General features: G+C 36.9%; 1 long non-coding RNA gene across 1 annotated transcript in view; it reads right to left on the bottom strand.

Annotated features, from left to right (window-relative positions):
* Window positions 1-2,558: 2,558 nt before the first annotated feature.
* Window positions 2,559-27,556, bottom strand: part of LOC108518831 (uncharacterized) — a 79,154-nt gene continuing 54,156 nt past the window's right edge. Inside the window, exon 3 of the long non-coding RNA XR_001882477.1 lies at window positions 2,559-2,823. This is a non-coding gene — a long non-coding RNA (uncharacterized LOC108518831). The remainder of the gene's footprint in view (window positions 2,824-27,556) is intronic.

Here is a 27,556-nt window from a genome sequence, read left to right as displayed (position 1 = left end):
ATATTGCTTTGTGAGAAAGGAGGGTGTGGGAGTGAGGTTTAGCTTTCAGGCCAGGAAGCTAATTCTAATTTTAGGAAGAGGTGACAAGGATGTGAAGAAAAGCAATTATTTATAGTCAGGCCACAAGGGCTCGGATTTTGCCTCTGATAGGCACTTGTCCCCTTTTGCCTTCCTGCTTCTCCCACTGGTGGTGTCCTTTCCGTGCATCATGATTTCGCAGTGCTAGGAAAATGTTTCATTGGGTGATTACCCAGGTTCAGTTCTCTGAACTTGCTTAATTCCCTGGATAACAAAAAGAAGGAAAGAGGGGTAACTTACCAGTCAGATATCTGCACCCTTTTTTATGTTATATAGACCTGGATGCTTAGCTTGTTTGTGCAACCCTAGTCAATTTGCACAGCTTCGTTTGTACCATTTTTTTGGAAGAGGCAAAATAAGTTCTGTTCTCAAAATAGAGTCACCACAGGTGGAAACATAACACTTATAAGTAGTTCCTCTGGTTTTCTATCTATTCAGTTACTTTTGTGCTAAAGAGTGGGCATTTGAGTTAACTATAACTTATTGTATATTTCAAAACCAAGATTGGAATTGAAATGTTCCTAACACAAAGAAATATTAAATGCTTGAAGTGATGAATATACCAATTACCCTGATTTGATCATTATGCATTGTAAGTTATCAAAACTTTACATGTGCCACATAAATAAGCACAACTATTATGTATCTATAAAAATTAAATAAAAACATACTGAGCCAAAAAATAAAGAATAAGCATTTGTACTGTACAACTCCCCACTCTGTGCAAAAACTTGAAAGGAGAGATGCTCTTTGAGCTTGAGGATTCCTTTGCATGACATCCAGTGAAACTTAATTTACACTTTTGTCTTTCTAAGTGTTCTTAGAAAAAAATTTCTCTGTAGTATAATTTCCTGGTAGGGATTAGTGAAACCGTCTCCTCATTGGCATTTAGTTGCTTTTCCCTCTGTGTTCTTATCTTTGCATTAGATTTAGTTGTTTGCATGCTTGTTTCCCCCCTTAGGAGTGTAGACTTCTTGCAGACAAGGATGAAGGCTTCCTCCTCTTTGCTTTCACTGCATCTAGTACAGAGCACTACTCAGTAAATATCAGAGCACTTAGATAAGTTGATTACTCTATACTAACTTGGTTAAACCTTTTTTGCTGCCACTACCTGACGAATGAAAAGGAGAAGGGAACAGAAATAACTTTACCAATTCCGGTATCTTTGGCAGTCATTGACACAAGCATAGGGTGTGGAAGGGGTGGAAAGGGAGAAAAAAGGGTAAAAGAGCAGAAAAATACAGAAAGAAACTGAAGATTTAAAAAAGGGTGGGCTAGCATAGGGAACATATTTTATATCACCAATTATTTCTGGTACAACCCATCTTGAGCCAGTATGCCCCGCTATTACCCCAGCCACAGGTATCTTCGTTTTTTGTTTGTTTTTTTTTTGTTTTTGTTTTTTTTTTAGCTTAACCAAGATAATGAATTTCAGTGGACTCTCAAATCAGAAAGAAATGGGACTGAAACATTTAGGCAGTGAAAAGTGTCACTATTTTTCCTTCCTGTAACCAGGTCAAGAGTTTGGGTAGGAACATGGAGCCTGAGCTGGTAAATTTGAATATCTGATCTTCCAGGCTGGGAGCAATGAATAGTGGTTACTGGGAAAGGAATTGCAGGAGGTAGGATCAATTATGTAATGAGGGGTAATTATGCAACAGGTCATACATTAGTTTGGGAGAGTTGACACGTTTTATCCAGAGCAAGGCTGGGTAGACATACTACTGTATAGGTAAATGTAAATTACCCAGTTGACTTCAGTGGGTAGAGTTCTTGTCTGAGCACTGCTGTGAAATAAATGATTTTCCATTTTTGGTTCTCATAAACCTTTCTTACTTCTTTCATTCTCCTCTGATGTCTTCCTGGACTAACAGAAAGCAAGAAAGAGAACAGGACAAAGCGAATACTTGGTCTTTAAAAGAATAAGCAATTTTCTATAGGCAGGCAACAAAAGTGTTAACCTTTGTTGTTAAGCATCATCACACTTATAAAACAAATAATAATTCCATAATATCATCTAATACAGAATCCAGATTTGGATTTCTCTTATTGTTTCAAATATATCTTTTATAGTTTTTTTCCCTCCCCAATTTATGATTTGACCAATATTCTTTCATCCTAGAAAGAAAGAAGTCCTCAGACTTTTGCCATTCATGATGCTTTTAGCAATACTTTTATTTAAATTCAGCTCAGTTTCTAAATTATCATGACTTTAATAAAGAGTCTGCATTGGGATGCTTAAGCTTTACCGTAAATGGAGTAACTTTGTATCATAGAGTCTACAGAATTTAAGTGTCAATTGGATGAGTTCCATGTATTTCCATTCTAGAGACATCTCCAAAGAGAAAAGAAGGTACATGAAAGGAAAGAGGAAAACATAATGAGCAATAATGACTCAAGTTAAGGGGAAACATTTTAAAAAAGTGAAACACTAATGACAATTGATAGATTTTATTTTTATTTTAGTAGAAAGTCCCTGAGCTTCTTCTTAATCTCAAAGAATAGTACAATTCATTTGGATTGTCTTGCATACACAGTGATGGTCCACTCTGGTCTACTGCCAGCATTTTGGTGCCAACTTCATTCCTGGATGGTGGGGATGATGAGCAATGCGGCATTCCACTCCTGTTCCCAGTGTGGTCCATCTGTGGCACTTTCTGTCATTCAATTTCCAATTTGCTTTAAATAGTTTTATTTACTCTAAATGAGGATGGTGCTGTGTTGCCAGTGACAGGCTCTTCACCTCTATCATCACAGAAAATGTTGTCAGTGTAGAATTAGAGAATAAAAAAACTAACAGGTAGAAGTCAGATAAGGCTAGTGGCTTGCACAAATGGCAGTGTGAAAAATTTTAACTTTATTAACTTTGAGTGTGTTTTGTATTTCCAGACTTTTGCTAACGTGGTACAAAGCTACTTATAAGCAAGGCTTATTTTCTCTATACTTAAGGAAGAAGCAGCTCTAGTATTTTATTTTAGTGATTTAGTTTCAACATTTTAAAAATCCTTCCATATTATCTCTTACCCAGTTTGCTAAAGAATAGCACAATAGGTACTAAAGTTCAGTGAACTGGTCCAAAGTTTCAGTTCACCTCATGTTTATTCATTCTTATTGTGTTCTGACACTGGGGTTATAAAGACGACAAAAGTGTAGTTCCTGACCTCCCTCGCCAAGCTCATAGTTTAACCAAGAGAGACAGAAAAAAAAAGAGACAGTCCAAGTTGAGACATTGTTTATACTTCATAATAATTTTGGAAGAAACAAATCAAGTGCTAGATTTCCTGAATAGTACAATACATTTTGGCAAGAAAGAAGGAGATGGAAAGCCACAAGAATAAGTGGAAGAGGGGGAAATTTGGTGGTGGGTGCTGTGTTAGAATTATAGGAGAGTGACGTTTTATAGGAGAGTGAAGTATTTTAACTTTTTTTTTTTTTGCCTTCAACTTTCTGTATAGAAAAATTTCAGGTTTACAGAAAAGTTAGAAAAATAGTACAGTGGGTACCCATGTGCACTTTATGTAGCTTCAGCAGTTGTTAACCTTTAGTCACATTCATTTGCACTATCCCTGGGTATACTATTTTGAACCATAAAAATAAGTTGCAGACATCATGACTTTCACCCCTCAGTTGTTTAACAGGCATCATAACACTTATAAAACAAATAATAATTCCATAATATCATCTAATACAGAATCCAGATTTGGATTTCTCTTACTGTTTCAAATATATCTTTCACAGGTTTTTTCCCGCCCCAATTCATGATTTGACCAATATTCTTACATTGTATTTAGTTGTTGTGTCTCTTAGTCTTTTTGGATTTATGTTTTTAGTTTCCTTTGTTTTATGACATGGAATTTTTGGAGTTTAAGCTGTTTATATTGAAGAATGTTTGATTCATCAGATTATATCTTCATGAATAGATTCAGGTTAAACATTTTTGGCAAGAATCCCACAGATAAATGTTGTAGCACAACAGCTGTAAATTTAATGTTTATGGACTTCATGGTTGTATGTGTGTATATCTACATGTCTTCTACTAGGGAAAAGGTCGTAATTCTTACCAAATTTCCAAAGATTCTATAAGACCCACAAAGGTTAAGAATTAGAGATGGAGTAAGTTGTTATTAGTGGGAGGTAAGTAGGTATTTAGTCTACACTTACATCTTAAATCATTAGATTTTATGTATTTTTAAGCATGGCATTTTTACTGGTAAGTTTTTTTTAAAAAAAGTAATTCATATACATGATAAAATTCAAATCATACAAAAATATTAGAGTGTAAAATGTCCTCTGACTCCAGTTCTCCAGATTCCTTGTCATTCTTGGCAAAAATAACCTGTATTTCCAGTTTCTTGAGTGCACCTCTAGAAAAATCTGTGTATAGGTGAGTATATTTGTGGATATGTGTTCTTTTTTTTACACAAATAAGATAATTTTACAGTGTGAGATGTTCTAAGTCCCAGCCTACTGCAGGAGTTGAGGCATAAAGGAGACTTGAGCCCAGGTGTTTGAGTCCAGTGTGGGCAAGTAGCAAGACCCTGCTCGAAAGAAAGAAAGAAAGAAAGAAGAAGGAAGAAAGAAAGAAAGAAAGAAAAAGAAAAAAGGAAAGAAAGAAGAAAGAAGAAGGGAAAGAAAGAAAGAAAGAATAGAAAAAAGAAAGAAGGGGGAGGGAGGGAGGGGGGGGAGGGAGGGAGGGATGGGAGGAGCTGGGAGGGGAGGAGGGAGGGAGGGGAGGGAATGGAGGGAGGGGAGGGGGAGGGGAAGGGGAGGGAGGGGAAGGGGAGGGAGGAGGGAGGGAGGAAGGAGGAGAGGGAAGGAGGAGAGAGAGGTAAAATAAACCCGAAAGGATCAAACCGATCCCAAAAGTAACTGTGTGGCAGAAGAAAGTACAATATTCTTTTTTTTTTTTTGATGAGTCTGCTCTGTTGCCAGCTTCTCTCTCTCTCTCTCGCTCCTTCCTTCCTTCCTTCCTCCTTCCAGTATTTTCCCTTCCTTCCTTCCTCCTTCCTTCCTTCCTTCCTCCTTCTTCCTCGTCCTTTCTTCTTCTTTCTTTCTTCTTCTTTCTTCTTTCTCAGTCTTTCTTTCTTTCTTTCTTTGATTCGGACAGGGTCTGGCTACCTTGCCTCACACTGGACTTCAGAACAACCTGGGGCTCAAGCTGCTCTTTTGCCTCAACCTCCTGAGTAGCTGGGACTATAAGGCATGGCCATTGTGCCATTGTGCCTGTAGATCTCACATTTAATGTGAGATTTACCCTCTTAACAGATTTTTAAGTATACAATACAATATAGGCATAGTGTTGTACAGCAGATTTCTAGAATCATTTATCTTATATAACTGAAGGTTTATACCTATTGAGTAGCAACTCCCAATTTCCCCCTTCCCCCAGCCCCTGGAAACCCTTCTGCTCTCTGTTTCCGTGAGTTTGACTGGATAATTCATATAAGTGGAATTACACAGTATTTGGCCTTCTGTGTCTGGGTTAATTCACTTAGGATAATGTCCTCCTGGTTCATCCATGTTGTTGCAAATGGTTAGATTTCCTTCCTTTTTAAGGCTGGATAGAGGCTAACTTTTAAAGACTGTATGTATCACAAACATGGTCCCTGTGGGAGCCAGCTTCATCTGGTGTGCAACTGAAGAACCAGAAGAGCCTTTTAGTGCCAAAGGAAACACTAGCTCTGTACAACATTTACCGAGGGAGTGTTCATAATGCCTCCAAACTGGCATTATCATGGGGGATCTTTGAGGGACATTAGGACTATATTAAATTTCAGCCTTACACACTGACTCGAGAGCCCCGGATAAGGTGCATTCCATGGCTCCTTATTCAGCTCCATGCTTTTTGAAAATTAACAAGATATCTTGGTTCTTCCACATCAGCACACAGAGATCTGCTTTATTTTTTAAAATAACTACATGGTATTCCATTGCATAAATGTACAAGGATTTGTTCAGAATCTGTCCTCCATTGATGGATATTTAGGTTTTTTTTTTTTTTTTTTAAAGAGTTTTGCTACTATAATTATAATGCTGCAATGAATGATGTGACTTTTTATAATACATTTTGGGGATCTTGCATGACCAAGTGACCACAGGAGAGCAATTAGAATACTTTTGCTATATTTACTTAAAAATATAAAATGTATTTCCTTTTTTGGTTACTTTTGAATTGAAACTGTTTTGGTTCTGATTCCTATAATTTCATCTTTTCAAAATTGAGTTTAAAAAATAATACTAATTAATTACTTTTTTAAAAACCCCACATATTAGCATAGTGTCTAAATCCATTCAATGGCATTAGGACTCCAAAAGACAATTTACCAAATGTCTCTACTATTTATTATTTATTCAACAAGTATTTCTTGAGTGCATGCCTCTATGTGCCAGGGATTGTATAAAGGATTTTAGTAGATTTTGTATTTTCTAGTTGTATTAAAATTGTACTGAAATTTAAGACTAAAAACTATTTGCTAGTTGCTCATTTATTCCATTTATAATTGCTCATTTATTTCATTAAGTTAACGAGGTATTTGTATATCAGTGAGGTGGAGAGGAGGGGAAAGGTAATATATTTGTATTAACAATTGCACTTAATGTATTTCCTACATAGCAGTTATAAAAGGTAGGGTTTCTTTTTTCTCTTCTCCCTCCTTCCCTCCCTCTCTTGTTCCTTCTCTTTCTGTCCCTCCAATTTTAATAATTGGTATTATCAGTCCTTCTTTATTCCTCTTCTTATTTTTCCCTAGATGCTTTTTCCTGGCTCTTACTGCTTATTTAGTTTTACACAGGAACTTTAAAATCAACTTGTCTAATTTGAAAATCCTACTAATAATTTTGGGGGTGTGATTCGCAATATAGTATTTATAAATTAGCTCTGAAAAGCATCAACTTTTTTTTTTTTTTTTTTTTTTTTTTTTTTTTTTTTTGGTGGAGTCTTGCTCTGTTACCCAGGCTGGAGTGCAGTGACTCCATCTCGGCTCCTTGCAACCTCTGCTTCCCAGGTTCAAGCAGTTCTCCTGCCTCAGCCTCCCAAGTAGCTGGGACCACCACTCCTGGCTAATTTTTGTGTTTTTAGTAGAAACTGGGTTTCACCATGTTGGCCAGGCTGGTCTTGAACTCCTGACCTTAAGGGATCTGCCCGCCTCGGCCTCCCAAAGTGCTGGGATTACAGGCATTAGCCACCACACCTGGCCTAGAATTGACACTTTAAGATGCCGTGTCTTTAAAATGAAAAACATAATATTGCTTTCGATTTGCTTCAGTATTTTAAAAAATTACCATTAAGTTTGTCTCTTGGAATTTTTTATCTTTTTGCCCTCTTTGTGAATAGAATGGGACTTTCTATTTTGTCTTCTGGGTGTGGTTCAAATGTAAGAATATATTGATTTTTCCATATTATATTTCTTTTCCAGGCCCCATACTGGATTATTTCACTATTTGTAATAGCTTTTCAGCTGATTCTCTTGAGTTCTCCAGCTAAGAAATCATTTTATCTGCACATATCTCTAAACAATATTAAATAATGGTGATGCTAAGTTGTATGGCTAGGTTAACTTTTTTTTTCTTAGACAGAGTTTCACTCTTGTTGCCCAGGCTGGAGTGCAATGACGTGATCTCAGCTCACTGCAACCTCCACCTCCTGGGTTCGAGCGATTCTCCTGCCTCAGCCTCCCGAGTGGCTGGAATTATAGGTGCTCACCACCACAGCTGGCTAATTTTTAGTAGACAGGTTTCACCATGTTGGCCAGGCTGGTCCTGACCTCAGGTGATCCACCTGCCTTGGCCTCCCAAAGTGCTGAGATTACAGGTGTAAGCCACCACACCTGGCTGGCTAGGTTAACTTCTTTATGTGCACATTCTCTAACAAAGTCTCCCTGGCTAATTGCTTGACCGAAAACAGGTATAAGCTGTTAAACATGAACACAACCAAACGTGTCACTACAACAAAACAGAACAAAACAAAACATGCAAACAAACAAAAAAAAACTGTTCTCCAAAGGCTTTGAGAAATATGGGATTATGTAAAGCAACCAAATCTGTAACTTATTAGCATTTCTGAGAGAGAAGATGAGGTAAGCAACTTGGAAAACATATTTGAGGATATAATTAAGGAAAATTTCCCCAATCTCACTAGAGAGATCAACACGCAGATACGAGAAATCCATAGAATCCCTCCAAGATACTATATAAGATGACCATCCCCAGCACATAGTTATGCAACTACACAGTGTCACGGAAAAGAAAAAATCTTAAAGGCAGCTAGACAAAAGGGTCATATTACCTATAAAGAGAAATCCATCAGACTAACAGTGGACCTCTCAGCAGAAACTTTACAAATCAGAAGAGATTGCAGGCCCGTTTTTAGCATTCTTAAAGAAAATAAATGCCAGCTAAGAATTTCATATCCCACCAAACTAAGCTTCACAAATGAAGAAGAAATAAAGTCTTTCCCTGAGCTTCAATCGCTAAGGGAATTCATCACCACCAGACTGGCCCTATGAGAGATCCTTAAAGGAATTCTAAACAAGGAAACGAAAGAACAATACTTGCTATTACAAAACCAGACGCAAGCACATAACTCATGGATCCTATAAAGCAACTACACAATTGTGATTACAGAGCAACTAGTTAACACCAGTATGACAGGAACAAAACCTCACCTATCAATATTAACCTTGAACATAAATGGCGTAAATGCTCCATTTAAAAGATATAGAGTGGCAAATAGGATAAAAAAAAAAAAAAAGACCCATCTTTCTAGTGTTTTTAAGAGATCCATTTGACATATAATGGCACCCATAGGCTCAAAGTAAAGGAATGGAGAAAGATCTGTCACACAAATGGAAAGAAAAGAACAGCTATTCTTGTATCAGATAGAATAGACTTTAAACCAACAACAGTAAAGAAGGACAAAGAAGGACATTACATAACGATAAAGGCTTGAATTCAACAAGAAGGCTTAAGTACTCTAAATGAATAGGCACCCAACATTGGAGCACCCAAATTTATAAAACAGTTACTTCTGGACCTAATAAAAGACTTTGACAGTCATGTAATAATAGTGGTGGACTTCAACACCCCACTGACAGCATTAGACACATCATTGGGACAGAAAACTAACAAATTCTGGACTTAAATTCAACACTTGACCAATTGGACCTGATACACATCTACAGAACACTCTACCCAACAACCACAGAATGCATTCTTCTAATCTGCACACAGAACGTACTCTAAGATTAACCACATGCTTGATCATAAAGCAAGTCTCAATAAATTTTTTAAAAAATGTGAAAATCAAGCCAAGTATCTTCTTAGACCAGAGTGGAATACAAATAGAAATCAATACCAAGAGGAACACTCAAAACTACAGAAATACATGGAAATTAAATAACTTACTCCTGAATGACCTCAATGAAGTTAAGGCAGAAATAAAAAAATTCTTTGAGACAATGAAAATAGAGACACAACCTACCAAAACCTCTGGCATATGGGCAAAAGCAGTGGTAAGAGGAAAGTTTATAACACTGACTACATCAAGAAGATAGAAAGATCTCAGTTAATAACCTAAACTTGTACCTAAAGGAACTAGAAAAACAAGAACTAATCTTAAAGCTTAGCAGAAGAAAAGAAATAACTAAAACTAGAACAGAACTAAACAAAATTGAAACCCAAGAAAAAATACAAAGAATCAATGAAATGAAAAATTGGTTTTTTGAAAGGTAAACAAGATTGATAGACTGCTAACTAGTCTCAAAAGAGAGAGAAGATTCAAATAAGCACAATTAGAAATGAGAAAGGTGACATCACCACTGATTCCACAGAAATACAACAGATCCTCGGAGACTACTATGAACATCTCCATGCACATAAACTAGAAAATCTAGAGGAAATGGAGAAATTCCTGGAAACATACAACCTCCCAAGATTGAACCAAGAAGAAATAGAAATCCTAAACAGACCAATAACGAGGAATGAAATTGAATAAATAATAAAAAGCCTACCATGCAGAAAAGCCCTGGACCAGATGGATTCACAGTTGAATTCTACCAGAAGTACAAAGAAGAGCTGGTTCCAATTCTTCTGAAACTATTCCAAAAAAATCAAGGAGTAGAGGCTTCTCCATAACTTATTCTATAAACTCATTATCATCCTGATACCAAAATCTGGCAAAGACATAACAAAAAGGAAAACTACAGGCCAATATCCTTGGTGAACATAGATGCAAAATCCTCAATTAAATGTTAGCAAACCAAATCCAGCAGCATATCAAAAAGTGAATTCCCTGCAATCAGGTGGGCTTTATTCTGGGGATGTATGGATGGTTCAACATATGCAGAATTAAAAACACATAAACAATTAAAAACCAAAACCATATGATCATCTCAATAGATGCAGAAAAAGCATTTGATAAAATACAACATCTCTTTATGATAAAAGCCCTCAACAATCTAGGCATTGAAGGAACATACCTCAAAATAATGAGTCATCTATGACAGACTCACAGCCAACATCATACTCAATGGGAAGATGGAAGCATTCCCCCTTAGGAACTGAAATAAAACAAGGATGTCCACTCTCACCACTCTTACTCAACATAGTATTGGAAGCCCTAGCCAGAGTAATCAGACAAGACAAAGAAATAAAGGTATCCAAATAGGAAAAAAAATAAGTCAAATTATCTTTCTTTGCTGACAATAAGATTCTATACCTAGAAAACCCTGAAGATTCTCCCAAAAGACTCCTAGACCTGATAAACAACCTCAACAAAGTCTCAGGATACAAAATCAATGTACACATATCAGTAGCGTTTCCATACCCAGTTACATTTAGCTGAGAACCACATTAAAAATGCAATACCATTTACAGTAGCCATACACACACAAAATAAAATATGCAGGAATACATCCAACCAAGGAGGTTAAAGATCTCTACAAGGAGAACTGCAAAACCCTACTGAAAGAAATCGTAGATGACACAAACAAATGGAAAAACATTCTATGCTTATGGATCGGAAGAATCAGTATCTTTGAAATGTTTATACTGCCCAAACAAATCTATAGATTCAGTGGTATTCCTGTCAAATTATGAGTCAATGTTTACAGAATTCGAAATAACTATTCTAAAATTCATATGGAACCAAAAAAGAGCCCAAATAATCAAGACAATTCTAAGCAAAAAGAATAAAGCTGGAGGAATCACATTACCTGACTGCAAACTGTACTACAAGGATGCAGTAACCTAAACAGCATGGTATTGGTACAAAAACAGACACATAGACCAATGAATAGAATAGAGACCCAGAAATAAAGCTGCACACCTACAACTAACTAATATTTGACAAAGTCAGCAAAAACAATGTGGAAAGGACACTCTATTCAATAAATGGCTAGCTATACACAGAAGAATGAAACTGGACACCTACCTCTCACCATATACAAAAATTAACTCGAGTTGAAGTCTTAAATGTAAGACCTCACATTATAAAATCCTAGAAGAAAACTAGAAAATCCTTTTCTAGACATTGATCGAGGCAAAGAATTTTTGACTAAGTTCTTGAAAGCTAACGTGACAAAACCAAAAATGGACAATTAGGTCCTAATTAAACTAAAGAGCTTTTGCACAGCAAAAGAAACATCAACAGAATAAACAGACGACATACAAAATGGGAGTAAATGTTTGCAAACTATACATCTGACAAAGGACTAATATCAACAATCTATAAGTAACTTAAACAAATCAACAAGAAAAAACAAATAGCCCCATTCAAAAGTAGGCAAAGGACATGAACTGACGCTTCTCAAAAGACATACAAGTGGCCAACAAATAAAAAAATGTTCAGTACCACTAATCATAAGAGAGACACAGGCCAGGTGCAGTGGCCCACGCCTGTAATCCCAGCACTTTTGGAGGCCGAGGCAGATCACCTGACGTCAGGAGTTTGAGATCATCCTGGCCAACATGGCAAAACCCTGTCTCTACTAAATATATAAAAATTAGCCAAGTGTGGTGTGGTGGTGCACGCCTGTGGTCCAAGCTTCTCGGGAGGCTAAGGCAGGAGAATCACTTGAACCTGGGAGTTGGAGATTGCAGTGAGCTGAGATTGTGCCATTGCACTCCAGCCTGCGTTACAGACAGAGCGGGACTCTGTCTCAAAAAAAAAAAAAAAAAAAAAAAAAAAAAAAAATGTAAACCATAATGAGATACTATCCCACACCAGTCAGATTGGCTATTATCACAAATTCAGAAAACAACAGATACTGGCAAGACTGAAGAGAAAAGAGAATGCTTATACACTGTTGGTGGGAATGCAAATGAATTCACTCCCTGTGGAAAGCAGTTCGAAGATTTCTTAAAGGACTAATAACAGAACTACCATTCAACCCAGCAATCCCATTACTGGGTATATACCCAAAGGAAAACAAATTGTTCTACCAAAAAGACATCTGCACTCCTATGCTTATCACGGCACTATTCACAATAGCAAAGACATGGAATCAACCTAGGTGCCCATCAGCGGTGGACTGGACTAAAAAAATGTGGTAAATAGCCACCTGGTTTTCAGTGCAGCCACAGAGAAGAATGTATTCATGCCCTTTGCAGTAAGGTGGATGCATCTGGAGGCCATTATCCTAAGTAAATTAATGCAGAAACAGAAAACCAAATACCACATGTTCTTATAAGTGGGAGCTAAACACTGGGCACACACGGACACAAAGATGGGAAAAATAGACACTGGAGATTCCAAAAGGAGGGAAAGAGGGAGGGGGCAAGGGCTGAAACCTATCAAGTACTATGTTCACTACTTGGTTTATGGGATCATTAGAAGCTCAAACTTTAGCATCAGGTATTATACCCATGTAACAAACCTGCACATATACCTCCTGAATTTAAAAATTAAAAGTAAATAAATAAATAAAATAAATAAATAAATAAATAAATAAATAAATGAAAGAATTGGGCATAACCTTCAAAAGAATCCAGAATGTGGGGCACTACTCTGGTCTCTTCAGGTCAGTGGGATGGGAAAAAGAGCAGGTGATGGAGCACAGGGGAAGCCATATTAAGATAAACAAAATTTGAGAGATGTAAACATGAAAACAACGTGTAATTCTGTATTGCATCCTATTGGGAGAACAAGTTTGAGGCGCAATTGGGATTCTGAATAAGGACTGGATATTAGAATTATTATTATATTATAGGATTCCCTAAATTTTTAGGAGTGATAATGGTATTGTGGCTATGTAAGAAAACTCCCTAATTTTTAAAAGATGCATGCCAAGAGGTTTAGGAGGGAGGCATGCTGTTATCTATAATTTACTTTGAAATGGTTCAGTAAACAAATGAAAAATAGAAGGATGAATGGATGCTTTGATGAACAAATGGAGTAAATGTGGCAAAATATTAAAAAACTGTTCTCATATGCAATTGCTTATGAATCAGACTTAGTTTAGTAAAAACTAAACAGCAAGATAAAATAAATTGAATACTGAGGTTATCTTTAGATTTGTTATTACTATCACGAATAATCTTCAATTTCAAATTTATGTTCCTTAAAACATTATTACTATTGGTTAATCTTATAATAAATATGTTACAAAGTTGAACTGATAAAATATTCTAATAAAATATTTATTTTGCTGTCTGTTTTTTGTGTTGTAGATCCACATAAGGTATTCTTTGAAAACCCAGTTTAGTTAACAAGAAAAATGGAAAACAGATTAGGTCTTCTTGCCTCTTACGTTGCAGACGTAGAACTTGTCATTGTAAACCCAGTGTCAGTAGATCAATGACCCAAAAGTCCCTGTTCTTTGTGCTGGAAAATATCTGCAGAGAGGGAATCTTAGATTTCTGTAAGTGAAATTCTGAACAATACTAATTGTTTGCTTACCTGCAATGTATGGGTTGTTAAGATAAAACAGGGTGGGAACCTGATCTCCCCAGGCATATCTTTCATGTGAATGTGAAGGAAATGATTCATTGACAACCCCAAAGACCTTGCTGGGAAAACACAGCTCAGTATTGCATCATCAAGCATTTGAAAACAAAGTGTCAGGAAACAGTTTAGAAATCAGTCTCTATCACTTTCTCTTATTAACTATTTGTTTGTATTAATAAGAGTAACCACCACTTGTGTTTTGTAGTTTATTAAGTGTACTTGTGATAACTTTTGGAAGTGGTAAGGTAGGTCTCATTACTCATTTTTCAGGTGAGGAAAATGAGGCTCACAGATTTTCAGTGACTTGCCCAGGATTACACAGGCTGAAAGTGGAAGAGCCATGTATTACTACATCTGGGTCTACCTAGGAAATGGGAGGGCATCAATTGTGTAATTTAATCTCATAGAAACTTGGTTTTCTGAGTTGTGAGGAGGGCATAATGCTTATTTTACAGTATTGTCATAAAAATAATGGAAAATTATATAAAGAAGACATCTAGGCCAGTATTTTCATGTACATAGAGTTTGATATACATATTTAGCCCATTTACTTTTTTTTTTTTTTTTTTTTTTTTTTGAGATGGAGCCTCACTCTGTTGCCCAGGCTGGAGTGCAATGGCGAAATCTCAGTGCACTGCAACCTCCACGTCCCAGGTTCAAGCAATTTTCCTGCCTCAGCCTCCTAAGTAGCTGGGATTACAGGTGCCCACCACCACGCCCAACTAATTTTTGTATATTTGGTAGAGATGGGGTTTCACCATATTGGCCAGTCTGGTCTCGAACTCCTGACCTCAGGTGATGCACCTGCTTTGGCCTCCCAAAGTGCTGGGATTACAGGCGTGAGCCACTGCGCCCGGCCTTTTGTTTTTTTTTGTTTTTTTTGTTTTTTTTGAGACAGGGTCTTACTCTGTTGCTGAGGCTGGAGTGCAGTGGTGTGATCTCGGCTCACAGCAGCCTTGACCTCCTGAGCATAAGTGATGCTCCCACCTCAGCCTCCCAAGTAAATGGCACTACAGGCACATGCCACCACACCCAGCTAAATGAGGCACCTGGCCTCATTTACTTTTTAGTGCCATGTTTATAGTCCTGTAGCTGTAACCTTAATCTGTACCTTAAATTTTCCACCGTCTAATTCCTTCTATACCATATTAGTAAGTTACAGTATTGCTATATTGAATCTTCAGTGTAGTACTTTTCCAGGATACTAACTGACAGCAAGCTTCTCTTGCTATTTTAGTTACTAATTCCTTCCCACACTTTTGGACACAAGGCCAAGAGTATTTTGAGGAGATTAAGATGAACCTACAATTTATTGAATCATAACATTAAATAGAGTTAGAGTGAAGTTATAATACATTTGCAAGGTGACATATCTAAAGGGGCAGTAAGTAGCGGACGTAAGCAAAGTCATAGAAATCCATTCATCTGCCAACACATTTATGTAAGAAATTACACTACTGGTCAGGAATTTCCTGCTGTATGCCATTTTTTTTTTTTTTCCTATGGAACTTTTCAATAGCTTGTAATGGGCTGTTATGCCTCCTCTTCAGGCTTGGCTGTTATCAGTGCCACTCAGATATCCCTTCCTATTCAGTGTGGAGTGCTTTGTGACACTTATGAATGGGTGCACCTATTTTTTAACTATTAGAATGTTGATTTATATCATAGAAGACTCATCATTTCTGCTTCTCTACACATATGCCTGTTTTAAGAATTTACTGGTTTCAAACATGTATTAATTATTTGAACTTGCAGGAAAAGAATTATAAATTTAAATTATTAATAAAATTGAAAGCTACATGTGAGTTTTATAAGAGATAATTTTCTACTAAAATAATATGCAAAGGTAATAATTGGGAAAATTTTCCAGGCAGATGGGGAAAGAGATTCGAGTGTTTCTAATTATGTAGATAATACTGAGTGAAAGGAAGAGCACTGTAGAAGGAATACTTGATGTGTGGCAGAAAACCAGAGTTTGAGTCTAGGCTCCGCCATCTGCTAGGTGAGCATAGGCAAGAAACCTAGGGCTTCAGTGTCATGTTCTTCATATGTAGAAATGGCCACTGAATTATATGTCTTAACCTCTCTTTTATTTTATTAGGAAAAATGTAACACCCCAGGAAATCTTAGTTTGCAGACATGGTGTAAAACTTTACTTATGCAGCCTTATTTCAGTATGCTTGCGTATGCAAGTTAAGTATTTAGCACTTCAATGTTTGCACCGATAATTGGCAAATAGAAAGTAATATAAAATAAATAAGTAGATTTAATGTTTTCTGATTTCCAATGGAGAAATATGGTTATATATATTTTAAATTAGATTCAGAAGTAGCAGATTCAATGAATTACATAGCCTCCTAAACATAAATAAGCTTCATCCTTCTCTTCCTTTTGGTTTCAATTTTATATCAACAAACTGCCAGGAATGAGAACAAAATTAATATTTCCTGAGAATGACTTTTGATGTAAATTGTATCCTATCAGATATTTTGATTCACCTAAATTAAAACTTCTGATATATTATATGGGCCTAAAGATTTAAAAAAAATTTCTGACTTTCTTTCAGACCTTAAAAATGGATTTAGTTTCCAGAAATGCAAGTGTGGGTAAATACAGAGATTATAATGCAATACTTCATTGTGCTAACGGATAAAAGGAGAAAATCAACTAGAGATATGTACCTTTGGAAAGGAAAGGACAAAATTATCACTCTCAGTAGGTGATACAATTGTCTATTTAGTAAAACTAGAAAATCAATTGTAATACTTTTAGAAACAATAAAAAAATTAGTAAAAAGACAAGTTAAAAGTTAAAATATATGAAACTCAATAGCTTTCTTATATACCAAACATTACCATTAATAAAATGTAAGGGAAAAAGAAATTTATTCTCACTAGAACATACACTGCATGAGGACAGAAACCATTTTTGTTCACAGCTGCATCTCCTAGAACAGGGTCTGACACATGGTACACACCATAAACATTTGTATGTAAATGAATTCATGGTAACAAAATATCACAAAATTATTAAGAATATTCTTAATATGAAATTCATAGGATCTTTAATCCTATATTTCATGGAAAACTGGTATGTGAATTGAGTTGGTGAATTCTCACAAAGAAGGATAGTGGTTATATGTAGAATGTTTTTCTCCACCAGACATTGATTCATTCAACAAATACATTTGGGGATCTACTCTGTGCTTGGTGGTGTTCTAGGCACTGTTCTAGGCACCAGATAGACAAAAAGACAAAAATCTCTGTTCTCATGGAACTTATTATCTCATTTGGAGATATAAACAATATGCAAATAAATAAGTAAAATAGATAGGATGTCAGATGGTGTAAAATGTTAAGGAGAAGAATAAAGCAAAGAAGGGGCTGTAGAGTTCCAGGGTTCAGACAGGGGATGGAAGTGGACAGAAGTGGCAACTGTGAATAGGATGAATAGGTGAATAGATCAGGCAAGATCTCACAGACAAGGTGGTATTTGAGTAAAGACCTGGAGAAGGTGAGTCATGTGGCTATCAATATTAAAAGCTACAGTAATTAAAACAGTGTGGTCTTAACTTCAAAGACACACAGAAAAATAGAACAAAATATTGAGTTCAGAAATTGGCTCAAATATATGTGAAGATTTAGCATGTGATGAAGTGGCCAAGAAAATGGACTGTTTTTAAAGAGTGCTGGAACAACTTGCTAGTCATTTTGGGGGAAAAAGGTAAGTTGGGATCTCACCATATCCAGACAAAATTTCAAATGGATAAAAAGTTTTCATGTTAAACCACGCACATTAAACAGCTGAAGAATATTTAAGGATGTATTTTTATACAACCTTTGACTAGAGAAGTCCTCTTAAAGCCTAATAAAGCCAGAAAATGAACAGAATGGTCCACAGATTAGACCAAATAAAAGTTTGAGGTGGCAAAAATAAAACAAAATAAATAAAAAAATAAAATCACCACCCATAAAAGTTAAAAAAATACATCTTACAGAAATACTGTATTTCCTTATTCTAGTCCCCACTCTCTTTCAGAAAATGAACAGAATGGTCCACAGATTTGACCATATAAAATTTTGAGGTGGCAAAAATAAAACGAATTAAAAAATTAAAATCACCACCCATAAAAGTTAAATTAAAAAAATACATATCACAGAAATACTATATTTCTTTATTCTAGTCCCTGCCCTCCTTCTGACATTAGTGTATACATTTAATGTGGCAATGTCTCTTTCTCCTTGCTCTTAGGAACTATTAAATTGATATGATATATTCTAATAAACTTCCTGTTAGAGAGCAGACTAATGTATATAGAGAGCTTTAAAAAGCAACATTTTTTTTTTGCATACTCAATAGCAAAAGTAAAAAGAGTATGAACACAGTTCACAAGGAAAGAAATGCAAATAACTAACAAAAGGGAAGAGATGTTAAACCTTTTGAGTAAAAAGGAAAGGTCAGCTGAAATTGCATTGAGATGCAACGTTTTACCCATTGGATTGGTAAGCCCTAAGAGGATTGTTATGAGAGGCAACGGGAACATACAGCATTCTCATTTACTGCTAATGGGAGTGTGAATTTGTACAACCTTTCATTAAAACTAAATATGTTTGTGCCTTTTAAATTTCCTTGGATTTTTTCCCCTAAAACAATGTAATTGAACAAGTGTTCAAAGATAAGAATGTATGTACAAAAATGTTTATCTCAGCATTGTTTGCAATAGTAAATAACTGGAAATGATCTTGATGTCCATTAATAGAGAAATGGTTAAATAAGCTACAGTGGAATGCTATGCAATGTGGAATGCTACGGAATGCTATGCAGTTATTATTTATTTATATGAGTTATTTGATGATGAAATCATAGAAAATTAAACCTAGTAGTAAACATTAGATGTGCATATTTGAAGACAGATTTTTTTATAGCTTTACTATGAGTTCTTTTTTTTCTGTCAAATACTATTTATGAGGAATGTTGGGATAACTGGAGAGGAAAAATGTCATAGAAAACAGTTCTCTTTGGATGATCTAAGAGGTTCATGTTGTATATAATGTACCTCTTATCAGAAAGTTATTAGTGATATCATTTCTTTTCTGGTAAAGCAAAGCAAATCTTCACTTTTACATATTTGACATCTCTGAGTTACTTATTGATGTTAGAGAGGGCATCCTTGATGTATGTTTATTCACATATTTTCAAAAAACAGTACACAAAATTTTCCATTACTGAAGAAATAACTCCACAAAAACCAAAGGCTTGAGAATATTCCTTTAAAAAGATATTTTATTGACTTTTGTGCATTGGGGATTAACCAAACCTATAATTAGAGATTAATCTGGAGAAGGGGGAGAGAGGAATAGAACATGAATGGGACAGAGGCATAGGAGGGAATGTGTGGGAATTAGGGCATTAGTGCTGCTGAAAGGGTGTGAATATGACTCCTTCAGGGTTTCTGAGTTTGACAGGCTCTGTGCTAAGTACTCTGCATATATATCTTCTTCTTAATCTCTGTAACAGACCTATGAGGTGATAGACATTATTATCCACAGTTTTCAAATGAGGAAATTGGATCAGAGAGGTTTCAGTAAATGACCCGAGATCACACAGCCAGTAAATAGCAGTCAGGATTTGAACTCACAGATGTTTGCACTTCACATCTGTGTGCTTTACTGTATTGCATACGTCTATCTACAGAGCGCTGATTTTACAGACATTTCCCCCAACTTGGCTATTGGTTAACTGTCCAGATTTGTTTCAACATAAGTAACACATGCTCCATTTTATTTTTATTCAAAGATAAGTGTATATAAAGAGGTGTAGATCCTTTTATGGTTTGCCGAAGTTTATTTTGTACTTAGTTCTTGTGCATCAGAAATACTTTATTAGTTGAAAATGGACCCATTAATTACTGTGTGGAATGTGAAAAAATGCATTCTTTGTAAATTTCTAGTTTTTCCTTTGGACTATGGTAATTTGCAATTGTCCCTATAGTCCTAAGCTTTTGGCAGTAGCCACAGATTTCAAGTGTTAAACATAAATGAAATACTGTATGTGATTTTCTATGTTGTATGGGAGGAAAAAAGTCAATCTGCGGGACAGATCCAAGTGATGTGAGAGTCCAGCTGAAGGCTCAGGTCCCTCTAGGGAAAGTCACAGCAGCCTGACGGTGTAGGAAAATGGCACTCTGCTGCTCTCCGTTTACTTGGCAGTGCCTGGCAAAGAGCACAGGAAAAACACCAGAGCAGCAATGAGCAGTTTTTCAGCTGCCAGAGAAAAAGTTTCACAAACTGGAAATTTGACAAAGGTGCACTAACGTCTGATTGTCTGATACTCATGTATTCATCAAATATTTGTTGCATAGTAGATGCTGAAAATACAATGCTGAATTAGTCATTGTTCCTGCTTTCAAGGAACACACAGGCCAGACGGGAAGACAGTATACCAATTTCAGTAAAGGGCGTCAAGGGCCATTGTCACAGGGCCTTATGTGAGCACCTAGGAGAGGTGCCTGGTTTCACCGGAAGTGTTGGGAAATGTTCCAGAAGAGGGAATATCTATTCTAAGCCAGACTGGCTATATAATTTGAGGAGTCCAGTGCAAAATGAAAATGTGGATCATTTGTTCAAAAACTATGAAGAATTTCAAGATGGTGACAGCTGAGCATTAGATAAAGCACAAACACTTCTAATTGAATTTCCTTCTACTTAGACTGTAATACCCACAATGGTAAAATTCTAAACCATTGTTTAACAAAATGAACCCACTCTGGGCATTTATGCCGTTTGTGTCCTTTGAAGTATTATTACTATGTAGCAAAAATCTAAGGGTCTACAATAATGTATTCAAATCAGCCTGGTGTGGCCATGACAATTTTGGAAGAACTATATTAGAATGAGTCATGAATATTTAATATTTAGTAAATGTTTTGCATTTCCTCCGGAAAAGGACAGTTTCTGGGAACTTCAGGGAATATTTAAATACTTTCTCCAGCAGCCTGTTGCCTCTGAAAGAAATAATTTACGGAAACGATAAAAAGCAAGTGTTAGTATGTTTGTTGGAAAAGAAAACAGAAACCCTACCTGTTCATTACAAAAGCAAAGAACATGGTATCCATGAAATATTGAATTACCGTATTTTTCACAACTACTCACTGTACCCTTTAAGAGTTGTATAATGCCTGCTGGTAGCAAGGTAGCCATACAATTTATAGTAATTCCCTGAGGAAGGACTCCATCTGTCCTTCCCACGTGGCCGTGTGACTTGCTTTGGCCAATGGAGTGAAAGGATGTGATGTAAGCCATGTCTGAGTGGCTTATTCCACTCAAGTTCCAGGCAAATACTCTAAGGGCCATGGCAGCTGGCACTCTGTTTTCCCCCTGCCACAAGTTCAGCATGTTCCCCAGAGGAGTTCCTTCTTCAAGCCTGGATCCTGAATGAAAAAGCCATGTGGAACACAGTCATGGCCAACACATGAAATGTGAATGCGAAGTAAATCTTGGTTGTTAAAAAGCCACTGAGAATTTTTGGGGTTATTAATGACCAAAACTGGGTGAAAGCTGGCTAACACAGTGCTTTTATTTATAATAGGGCAATGATTCACAAATATAGTATTTGCCTAAAGGACATTCAGTGATCTCTTCTGGGGAATGACACTGCTTTAATAATGATGATTATATAGGTTTTTCCAGAGGCAGATACACTGGGAATTCTGTTAATGGTAATCTGATCTGCTGGGAAATCAAACTGAGTCCTACAGGCATGAGTTGGGTCTAAATGGCTAAACCCCTGTCCTCACTTCCCCACCTGGTCCAGCTGCTTGCTGCCTACTTGATCTTGGACAAATTGCTAAGCCTCAGTTTCCCATGTAAACTTGGAATAGGACTATTTACTTCATAAATTTGTTAGGACAGGGTCACTTTCTATTTCTTCTATATCAATGCCTGTTTCCCAAACTCAGTTTCTACCCCTCTGATTAAATTAGCTCTTGTTTGACTTTGTCTATCATTTTTAATATAAAAGAAATAAGATATTTGTAGATTAATATTAAGCTTCTCTTTGTTTCTCCCCAAGTATCTATTCTTTCTTCAGTGACAACAACTACCTCATAAAGGGTATATACTTTATTTTGATATCACATATAGATTATTAAATATGTAAGTTACCATATTTACATATACTGTATTGGATATATATGTGTATACATACATCAGTTAAAACATGCATAAAACCATGTTCTGCAAATAGAAAAAATTTAGTGTAAAAGAATTCGTGAAATGTTCTTTTCTTAAAAGGATTATGGTAGGGGGAAGTGGGTTCACTTCTCCCTATGAAGCTGTTAATTCTTTTATGTCACTTGGCAAAACTTGCTTTCTTTCTCTTTCATTTCTTCCCTCCCTCCCTTCCTTCCTTCCTTCCTTCCTTCCTTCCTTCCTTCCTTCCTTCCTTCCTTCCTTCCTTCTTTCCTTCCTCTTTCTTTCTTTCTTTCTTTCTTTCTTTCTTTCTTTCTTTCTTTCTTTCTTTCTTTCTTTCTTTCTTTCTTTTCTTTCTCTCTTTCTCTCTCTCTCTCTTTCTTTCTTCTCTTTTCTTTCTCCTTCCTTCCTTCCTTTCTTCTCTCTCTTTCTTTTCTTTCCTTTCTTTCTTTCTTTCTTTTTGTTTTTTTTTGAAGCAGGGTCTAGCTCTGTCATTCAGACTGGAGTACAGTGGTGTGATCTTGGCTCACTGCAAGTTCCATCTCCCAGGCTCAAGTGATCCTCCTGCCTCAACCTCCCAAGTAGCTGGGACTACAGGCATGTGCCACCAAGCCCAGCTAATTTTTGTATTTTTTTGTAGAGACAGGGTTTTACCATGTTACCCAGGCTGGTCTTGAACTCCTGAGCTTAAGCAATACGCCAAAGTGTGGAGATTATAGGCATGAGCCACCGTGCCTGGCCTGGCAAATTTTTCTAATTGTCACTATCAGTCAAGTCCTGTCCTATGAACTGAGAATAAAGAGTGGAACTGGATAGAAAAAGGCCTGTTATCTTTTAGCTTACCTTCTAGTAGGAGGAAGCAGACAATAAACAATTAAGCAAATAAGTAGACCCAATAAAAGGCCAAAAAACATGAAGTAAGAGTCCTTGGGAGAGCTCTTTACTGGATGGATAAGAATAATGTGTTAATGTATAGCTGTTTCAAGGAAGGGTAGTAACATTTATTGAGCACCTGCTAAGTTTCAGCTAGTTTATCTGTACTGTTTCATTTAATCATCGTGATAACCCTGTGAGTAGGTCCATTTTGTAGGTCAAAAACTGGACATTCACAACTAGAAAGTCAACTAACTTCCCCACAATTACCCAGCTGGCAAATTCAAGAGTGGACCTCTAATTCTTACCTCCTACTTCTTCCTCAAGCCCAGTAATCTCTTTTAAGTAGGAAAAACATATCTCTTTCTGTTTACCCTCACATTTATCCTCAGTTATGCATTTTTAGATTATAAATGATATTTTCTTAGAATAAAGCTAAATTTCAGCTTTCCCTGCATTTACAGGAAATATTCTTAAAAAACAGAGCACTGGACTTAAATTCTGGAGAACTACCTTCAAACTGCTGTCCTGCTACTCAATACCCATGTGGTTTCTGGCAAGTCATTCAACTTCTATGAGCCTGTTTATTCATCTAACAGGAGAGAGTGCCAGGTATAAGGTTTTATGATCCCTAGTTTTGAACTAGTGGAGTCTGGCTTCACAAATTTTACTAGACTTTGCACACGAATATTGCACACTGACATAGAGTCTCTTTCTGGTGATGTGCAGAAGGGTTTATATAACTCAGGTCACTTCCTCAGCACAGTGACTCAGAGCCCCTGGAGTATGAAAGACTGAATCCCTAAGTCTGACTCATGAGCAGTAAGGTCTCCTTTTCCTCTGCATTTTACCTCAGTGTTTTTTTTTTTTTTTTTTTTTTTCAGGCTGGAAGAGTTTGCCTCTGGCGTGCCTCTGCTCTTGAGGGTAAAATGGGCTCAGAGTGACTTTTAAGGCTGCTCAACAAAGGCAGGAACACCAGAGAATTATCATTTTCTTTTTCTTCAGCTGACTGGATAAGTGTAGCTGTAATAGAGTATGGTTCAGGAGGGTAAAACCACTTTGGAAGAAACCTTGAAAGTGATTCAATTTCAAGTCACAAGATCAATTATGTGATGTTCTAGAACTACTGATACTGAGTTTTACAGCAGATCCATGGCACAGGTTCAGAAGGTGATTCAGGATGTCTCTTTCCTTGGACATTAAAGCTCATTACCTGAAAATTACTCAGCCTTGGCCCTTAGGGAAATTTTAAGTGCCCAGCCCAAACAGCATGATCCTATTTAAAATACCAAGATCGCATAATAATGAACAACATCGAAAGAAAACACTTATCTGGGTCAGACCTCATCAATTAGACAACTTCCAACAGAGAAGACATCTCTAGATGACTACATGTCTGTCATATGAGAGACATACGGACTTACAGCTGTGTGCTTACAGTAAATTACCTCAAGAAAACTAGGCAGCAGGTAGAAAAAGAGCAATGCAATCCCACTTTGTAAATGCTTCTGCCTACGGTCTTTGATGGAATGATCTTCATTTGATGACCATTTCTATTCTTGCCTGCAATTTGGGAATGTTAAATCCTACCTCATAGGAGTGTGTACGAGTAGCATGAACTAAGGTAGATAAAGGCTTCATGTGGTGTTTGGCATGGCGTAGATGTAGATTGGACGTCAGTTTTCTGCTCATGCTTTGCTCATCACATACCTAGCCGGTATCTGTATGTGCTAAGCTCTGAGCCTTACAAACCACAGGGAGAGATGTGCAAACTTGCCCTCAATGAGCGTATTGTTTAAACAAGGAAGATGAAATGCATAGATAGACAACTAGAGGTGGAGTCTGAGGGAGCCCAAGAAATAAGCCCGCTTTTCCTGGCCCAGTTGGTGACAAGGAGATTGAGAGAGGGTCCCAGAGGTCAGTGGATTCTGGAGAATGTGGCATGGATGTGTTAGTTCAGGGGACTTACCAGTCCTTCAGTCAGGCAGTAAGAGGACATTCCCACTTACCAGCCTAAAGAACTACAGTCTTCCTGGGGTAGGGGGACAGAATGGGTGCAGCAGGCTGGTATGTAGAGGGCAGGGAGAGGTGCTGAGCAATCGCACTAGGAGAGAGAGGGGAGTATTGCTATTGTGGAACCTTCTCCACATGGACGCATGAGACAGCAGAAAGGGAGAAGGAAAAACCCCTAATAAATTTAGCTTGCAATTTAAATTGAAGGGCTAAGAATAACTGACATTAATACTCATGCCTCATTACTGGTTGATTTATTTGGTTCTCAAACCATGGCTCTATGTCAGAATCACTTGTGGAGATTTAAAAAATTACAAATACCTGGCTCCACCTGTTGGGGATTCTAAATCAGGGGATTTGGGAAGAGGTTTAGATATCTACATTTTAAAATCCCACTACAGGTCATCCTGATGGGCATCCAGGGTTTTGACCCACAACATTAATTAAGCAATTAAGCAACATTAATTAATTAATTAAACTTGGTTAATCTTTAAAATGCAATAGTCTTTAAAAGGACCAGTGCTAATTGCATTATGCTTCGTGTAAAAAAACAAAACAAAACAAAACAAAACCCTCAGATTTACTTGTCCTTTCTGCCAAAACAGAGAGAAGATCAAGGGAGTAGACAGATAAAAAGGTAAGTCCTGTGTCTTCTGTCTTAGGTTTTCATAGAAATAACCAGAAGATATATATTTTTTTGCTTATCTTTTTCTGTAGTTAGTGTGATCAAAGCTAACATTTCAAAAGCCGGTCTTCCCTGGAAGCATGAATAGGAACATAATACATTCAGTTGCAGTTTTACCTAACTTTTAGTGAGTGCCTACTGTGTGCTAAAACTATGCTTAGCAATTTCCTGTGTCTTCCCAGGTGAGGAAATCAGGCCATAAGTGTAGTAGGATTAATGACGGCATTCTGAGCTAGTGAGAATGTTTAGGAACCATGACTTAAGAAACGTTTATCTGAGTATGATTCTCACTGCTGATGAAGACACGGTGATGCTGCAGCATGTATGTATTGTGGAGACACTGAAATTTAATACAACTTTTTGAACAAAAATTTGATAATGTATCCGAAGAACCAGATCTATTAAATGTTCTTAACATTGCACCCATTATTTCAATTTTTGAGAATTATCTTAAGGAGATACTTTTTTAAAGTAACATGTTTCAGGTTAGAGGAGCATAATTATAATATATTTTAAATGTAGCTATATCTGGAAATTACATAAATTTTAATCATTAAGGAAATGATAGGTGAATTATTGCATAATGACTTTTAGACACTTAAATCTGGTCATTATAAAGTCTTTGGAGGAACAGGTAAAAGGCTTAAGACAAAAAGCCAAAAGAAAAAATATGTACCAGGATAGTAATTAAAAGGTATTCATTAATGTTGGAAGGAAGTGTGAAGATTGGATGTAGTTTGTGTGTGGTAGTAGAATTCTGAGCATGTTTTCCTTTTTGGGTGTGGTGAATGGACGTTGTCCGGTCTCCCCAGCATCCCTTCCCCACCCTATATGCAGCTAAGAGGAAAGGAAACCTTTCACCTCTGGCCAGTGAGCTGGGATGCTGTTTGCCTGCAGTCATTGGCAGCCTTGCCTCCTCGTTTTTTTCCACTGCTGAATGGAGGAAACTCGCCTCCAGTAAGAGATAAAAAACTAAACATCTAGAGAGAGGCTGGAGTCAGAGGGATGAACAGATGTATGGAGAAAGGGGTACAGAGATGGACGGGCCCACCTGAATTAAGTTGGCCAGACAGTCTTCTAAATTTGGCACTTATGTGACCCCATACAATTTCTTTCTTATACTAGTTAATCTTGTTCTAGTCTGCTGACAATCAAAAGAATTCTGACAATAGAATTGGTTTAATTTTTAAAAGTTTTTATTCTATGTTAGAGTCTGCCAAGGTTGTTGTTTGTTTTTAAATGAACCTTCTTTACTTTCTGAAGTACTAGAACATTTTGTACTTGTGTTTAAATACTGCATTTATGAATCATTTCCCATTATTTTACTGATAGAATGTTGGTTTCCTCTCAGGTCTTCTTCTCAGGTTTTCCTGCAACATAGCCACATTAACTGTTTTTCCACATCCTGATTCTGACAATAGCCATCCTGAGAATGCTTTTGGAAAGGATGGTCTGAAACTACAATGTGGATTCAAATCTGTATAAGGCAGAAATGTATGGGGAATTCTGAAATCAATCAACAAACAGTAATTGTGCACCTACTATGTGCCAGGTACCGGTGCTACAATGAAAATAAAAGTAGGCCGGGCGCGGTGGCTCAAGCCTGTAATCCCAGCACTTTGGGAGGCCGAGACGGGCGGATCACGAGGTCAGGAGATCGAGACCATCCTGGCTAACACGGTGAAACCCCGTCTCTAATAAAAAAAAAAATACAAAACTAGCCGGGCGAGGTGGCAGGCGCCTGTAGTCCCAGCTCCCGGGAGCCTGAGGCAGAAG

The sequence above is a fragment of the Rhinopithecus bieti genome, unplaced genomic scaffold (assembly GCF_001698545.2).
Source record: "Rhinopithecus bieti isolate Rb0 unplaced genomic scaffold, ASM169854v2 scaffold_2884, whole genome shotgun sequence".
NCBI lineage: Eukaryota > Metazoa > Chordata > Mammalia > Primates > Cercopithecidae > Rhinopithecus > Rhinopithecus bieti.
This window is presented reverse-complemented; position numbering and strand designations above follow the sequence as displayed.